The 6,000-nt window shown below is 37.9% G+C and overlaps 5 non-coding genes across 5 annotated transcripts; all 5 read left to right on the forward strand.

Moving 5' to 3' along the window:
• The first annotated feature begins 328 nt into the window (after positions 1-328).
• On the forward strand, positions 329-521 carry LOC131932036 (U2 spliceosomal RNA). Its single transcript, XR_009384447.1, has one exon. It is a non-coding gene; the product is annotated as a U2 spliceosomal RNA (small nuclear RNA).
• Positions 522-1,620: 1,099 nt separating this feature from the next.
• Positions 1,621-1,813, forward strand: LOC131932037 (U2 spliceosomal RNA). The gene has a single exon (XR_009384448.1). It is a non-coding gene; the product is annotated as a U2 spliceosomal RNA (small nuclear RNA).
• A 1,099-nt stretch (positions 1,814-2,912) lies between these two features.
• On the forward strand, positions 2,913-3,105 carry LOC131932038 (U2 spliceosomal RNA). The gene has a single exon (XR_009384449.1). It is a non-coding gene; the product is annotated as a U2 spliceosomal RNA (small nuclear RNA).
• A 1,099-nt stretch (positions 3,106-4,204) lies between these two features.
• Positions 4,205-4,397, forward strand: LOC131932039 (U2 spliceosomal RNA). The gene has a single exon (XR_009384450.1). It is a non-coding gene; the product is annotated as a U2 spliceosomal RNA (small nuclear RNA).
• Positions 4,398-5,496: 1,099 nt separating this feature from the next.
• On the forward strand, positions 5,497-5,689 carry LOC131932040 (U2 spliceosomal RNA). Its single transcript, XR_009384451.1, has one exon. It is a non-coding gene; the product is annotated as a U2 spliceosomal RNA (small nuclear RNA).
• Positions 5,690-6,000: the final 311 nt, after the last annotated feature.

The following is a 6,000-nucleotide window of genomic DNA, read 5'->3' on the forward strand; positions in this document are numbered from 1 at the left end:
TTGATCGATTCGATATACATCAAGGCGGCGCGGGCGTCAAGGGAAGCCACTATTACGACGTTAAGGTAAGGCGCTATATTTTTTTCCTTGTTTGAGTTTTAGAAATTCATAATGTTACTTGTTTCATTGATTTCGTTAACATTCGCCTTTCCGCTTTGGCAGATTGTAAAACGCCCACCGCCTAACGGCCGTACGTCGCATGGGCGGCGATTTCTGCAATAAGGAATATTTTCGGTGTGCGGAATCGGATGAATATTTACGGAATCATTTCAGAGGAGCGGATAGGAAATTTTCCGGAATATGAGGCGTCGGTAGTCCAGTGACCGTTATCGCTTCTCGGCCTTTTGGCTAAGATCAAAGTGTAGTATCTGTTCTTATCAGCTTAATATCTGATACGTGGCTCATTGAGTCACTACGATATTAAACTGATTTTTGGTACTCGGCGGGATGCCCGGGGCTTGCTCCGCTCTCGCCACGGGTCGGCCCGGTATTGCAGTTCTTCCGGGAATGGCCCATTCAATTTCAATAATGTACGATTGGTCTCTCTCTCTCAATAAAAACAGCTCACTGCTGGTCAGTCAGAGTGATATGGTATTTATTCTATACCAGTCACTGTTTGCTTAAAATGTTAATCGTTTGAGCTGACCAGCACATTTTTTCTTTATTTGACGGTTCTCAAACGAACGGCAGCCGGTATAAAAACAGATATTTTTTTTTATATTTAAAATTTCTCTCCGCTCCTCTCCTTCGTTGTTTACTAATCTAAATTATGTTTTAAAAATCATTTGTCATGGCCAGTATGTGTCAAAATATCACACTTCTGTCCACACAGGACCAGTATTAATTTCACTTTAATATAAAGAAAATAGAAATTTAAATGTAAATTTTTAAAAGTTATTTCAATTTAAAAAAACAAAAATTCATTTTTATTTTTAAACTGACGTACATTGTTACGTACATTGTTTAATGTATTCTTTCCTTCAACGATTTGCATATATCTTGATCCTAATTGATTTCAAAATGTTAAATGAAACATTACAATCAGCAGAATATTAATAACAATGATCCGTTTAAGAAAAAAAAATATAAATAAAAAAAAAAAAAAAAAAAAAATCTAAATTTACAAATTTAAATTTTGTGGTTTTGTTCCGCATCTTTTCTCCTGCCGACCTCACGTCACCTTTTTGTATTCTTTTTCTTTCTCAGTCTCTTCCTATACCTTTTTAACGTTGGCTTGTTCCACAGCGCTAGTCGCCTTGCGCCGCCCGCCAAAGACGTAAAACAACAGGGCGTTGATCGATTCGATATACATCAAGGCGGCGCGGGCGTCAAGGGAAGCCACTATTACGACGTTAAGGTAAGGCGCTATATTTTTTTCCTTGTTTGAGTTTTAGAAATTCATAATGTTACTTGTTTCATTGATTTCGTTAACATTCGCCTTTCCGCTTTGGCAGATTGTAAAACGCCCACCGCCTAACGGCCGTACGTCGCATGGGCGGCGATTTCTGCAATAAGGAATATTTTCGGTGTGCGGAATCGGATGAATATTTACGGAATCATTTCAGAGGAGCGGATAGGAAATTTTCCGGAATATGAGGCGTCGGTAGTCCAGTGACCGTTATCGCTTCTCGGCCTTTTGGCTAAGATCAAAGTGTAGTATCTGTTCTTATCAGCTTAATATCTGATACGTGGCTCATTGAGTCACTACGATATTAAACTGATTTTTGGTACTCGGCGGGATGCCCGGGGCTTGCTCCGCTCTCGCCACGGGTCGGCCCGGTATTGCAGTTCTTCCGGGAATGGCCCATTCAATTTCAATAATGTACGATTGGTCTCTCTCTCTCAATAAAAACAGCTCACTGCTGGTCAGTCAGAGTGATATGGTATTTATTCTATACCAGTCACTGTTTGCTTAAAATGTTAATCGTTTGAGCTGACCAGCACATTTTTTCTTTATTTGACGGTTCTCAAACGAACGGCAGCCGGTATAAAAACAGATATTTTTTTTTATATTTAAAATTTCTCTCCGCTCCTCTCCTTCGTTGTTTACTAATCTAAATTATGTTTTAAAAATCATTTGTCATGGCCAGTATGTGTCAAAATATCACACTTCTGTCCACACAGGACCAGTATTAATTTCACTTTAATATAAAGAAAATAGAAATTTAAATGTAAATTTTTAAAAGTTATTTCAATTTAAAAAAACAAAAATTCATTTTTATTTTTAAACTGACGTACATTGTTACGTACATTGTTTAATGTATTCTTTCCTTCAACGATTTGCATATATCTTGATCCTAATTGATTTCAAAATGTTAAATGAAACATTACAATCAGCAGAATATTAATAACAATGATCCGTTTAAGAAAAAAAAATATAAATAAAAAAAAAAAAAAAAAAAAAATCTAAATTTACAAATTTAAATTTTGTGGTTTTGTTCCGCATCTTTTCTCCTGCCGACCTCACGTCACCTTTTTGTATTCTTTTTCTTTCTCAGTCTCTTCCTATACCTTTTTAACGTTGGCTTGTTCCACAGCGCTAGTCGCCTTGCGCCGCCCGCCAAAGACGTAAAACAACAGGGCGTTGATCGATTCGATATACATCAAGGCGGCGCGGGCGTCAAGGGAAGCCACTATTACGACGTTAAGGTAAGGCGCTATATTTTTTTCCTTGTTTGAGTTTTAGAAATTCATAATGTTACTTGTTTCATTGATTTCGTTAACATTCGCCTTTCCGCTTTGGCAGATTGTAAAACGCCCACCGCCTAACGGCCGTACGTCGCATGGGCGGCGATTTCTGCAATAAGGAATATTTTCGGTGTGCGGAATCGGATGAATATTTACGGAATCATTTCAGAGGAGCGGATAGGAAATTTTCCGGAATATGAGGCGTCGGTAGTCCAGTGACCGTTATCGCTTCTCGGCCTTTTGGCTAAGATCAAAGTGTAGTATCTGTTCTTATCAGCTTAATATCTGATACGTGGCTCATTGAGTCACTACGATATTAAACTGATTTTTGGTACTCGGCGGGATGCCCGGGGCTTGCTCCGCTCTCGCCACGGGTCGGCCCGGTATTGCAGTTCTTCCGGGAATGGCCCATTCAATTTCAATAATGTACGATTGGTCTCTCTCTCTCAATAAAAACAGCTCACTGCTGGTCAGTCAGAGTGATATGGTATTTATTCTATACCAGTCACTGTTTGCTTAAAATGTTAATCGTTTGAGCTGACCAGCACATTTTTTCTTTATTTGACGGTTCTCAAACGAACGGCAGCCGGTATAAAAACAGATATTTTTTTTTATATTTAAAATTTCTCTCCGCTCCTCTCCTTCGTTGTTTACTAATCTAAATTATGTTTTAAAAATCATTTGTCATGGCCAGTATGTGTCAAAATATCACACTTCTGTCCACACAGGACCAGTATTAATTTCACTTTAATATAAAGAAAATAGAAATTTAAATGTAAATTTTTAAAAGTTATTTCAATTTAAAAAAACAAAAATTCATTTTTATTTTTAAACTGACGTACATTGTTACGTACATTGTTTAATGTATTCTTTCCTTCAACGATTTGCATATATCTTGATCCTAATTGATTTCAAAATGTTAAATGAAACATTACAATCAGCAGAATATTAATAACAATGATCCGTTTAAGAAAAAAAAATATAAATAAAAAAAAAAAAAAAAAAAAAATCTAAATTTACAAATTTAAATTTTGTGGTTTTGTTCCGCATCTTTTCTCCTGCCGACCTCACGTCACCTTTTTGTATTCTTTTTCTTTCTCAGTCTCTTCCTATACCTTTTTAACGTTGGCTTGTTCCACAGCGCTAGTCGCCTTGCGCCGCCCGCCAAAGACGTAAAACAACAGGGCGTTGATCGATTCGATATACATCAAGGCGGCGCGGGCGTCAAGGGAAGCCACTATTACGACGTTAAGGTAAGGCGCTATATTTTTTTCCTTGTTTGAGTTTTAGAAATTCATAATGTTACTTGTTTCATTGATTTCGTTAACATTCGCCTTTCCGCTTTGGCAGATTGTAAAACGCCCACCGCCTAACGGCCGTACGTCGCATGGGCGGCGATTTCTGCAATAAGGAATATTTTCGGTGTGCGGAATCGGATGAATATTTACGGAATCATTTCAGAGGAGCGGATAGGAAATTTTCCGGAATATGAGGCGTCGGTAGTCCAGTGACCGTTATCGCTTCTCGGCCTTTTGGCTAAGATCAAAGTGTAGTATCTGTTCTTATCAGCTTAATATCTGATACGTGGCTCATTGAGTCACTACGATATTAAACTGATTTTTGGTACTCGGCGGGATGCCCGGGGCTTGCTCCGCTCTCGCCACGGGTCGGCCCGGTATTGCAGTTCTTCCGGGAATGGCCCATTCAATTTCAATAATGTACGATTGGTCTCTCTCTCTCAATAAAAACAGCTCACTGCTGGTCAGTCAGAGTGATATGGTATTTATTCTATACCAGTCACTGTTTGCTTAAAATGTTAATCGTTTGAGCTGACCAGCACATTTTTTCTTTATTTGACGGTTCTCAAACGAACGGCAGCCGGTATAAAAACAGATATTTTTTTTTATATTTAAAATTTCTCTCCGCTCCTCTCCTTCGTTGTTTACTAATCTAAATTATGTTTTAAAAATCATTTGTCATGGCCAGTATGTGTCAAAATATCACACTTCTGTCCACACAGGACCAGTATTAATTTCACTTTAATATAAAGAAAATAGAAATTTAAATGTAAATTTTTAAAAGTTATTTCAATTTAAAAAAACAAAAATTCATTTTTATTTTTAAACTGACGTACATTGTTACGTACATTGTTTAATGTATTCTTTCCTTCAACGATTTGCATATATCTTGATCCTAATTGATTTCAAAATGTTAAATGAAACATTACAATCAGCAGAATATTAATAACAATGATCCGTTTAAGAAAAAAAAATATAAATAAAAAAAAAAAAAAAAAAAAAATCTAAATTTACAAATTTAAATTTTGTGGTTTTGTTCCGCATCTTTTCTCCTGCCGACCTCACGTCACCTTTTTGTATTCTTTTTCTTTCTCAGTCTCTTCCTATACCTTTTTAACGTTGGCTTGTTCCACAGCGCTAGTCGCCTTGCGCCGCCCGCCAAAGACGTAAAACAACAGGGCGTTGATCGATTCGATATACATCAAGGCGGCGCGGGCGTCAAGGGAAGCCACTATTACGACGTTAAGGTAAGGCGCTATATTTTTTTCCTTGTTTGAGTTTTAGAAATTCATAATGTTACTTGTTTCATTGATTTCGTTAACATTCGCCTTTCCGCTTTGGCAGATTGTAAAACGCCCACCGCCTAACGGCCGTACGTCGCATGGGCGGCGATTTCTGCAATAAGGAATATTTTCGGTGTGCGGAATCGGATGAATATTTACGGAATCATTTCAGAGGAGCGGATAGGAAATTTTCCGGAATATGAGGCGTCGGTAGTCCAGTGACCGTTATCGCTTCTCGGCCTTTTGGCTAAGATCAAAGTGTAGTATCTGTTCTTATCAGCTTAATATCTGATACGTGGCTCATTGAGTCACTACGATATTAAACTGATTTTTGGTACTCGGCGGGATGCCCGGGGCTTGCTCCGCTCTCGCCACGGGTCGGCCCGGTATTGCAGTTCTTCCGGGAATGGCCCATTCAATTTCAATAATGTACGATTGGTCTCTCTCTCTCAATAAAAACAGCTCACTGCTGGTCAGTCAGAGTGATATGGTATTTATTCTATACCAGTCACTGTTTGCTTAAAATGTTAATCGTTTGAGCTGACCAGCACATTTTTTCTTTATTTGACGGTTCTCAAACGAACGGCAGCCGGTATAAAAACAGATATTTTTTTTTATATTTAAAATTTCTCTCCGCTCCTCTCCTTCGTTGTTTACTAATCTAAATTATGTTTTAAAAATCATTTGTCATGGCCAGTATGTGTCAAAATATCACACTTCTGTCCACACAG

Source organism: Physella acuta, unplaced genomic scaffold (genome assembly GCF_028476545.2).
Source record: "Physella acuta isolate Inbredline_101_S28 unplaced genomic scaffold, ASM2847654v3 ptg002076l, whole genome shotgun sequence".
In the NCBI taxonomy this organism is placed as follows: Eukaryota; Metazoa; Mollusca; class Gastropoda; family Physidae; genus Physella; species Physella acuta.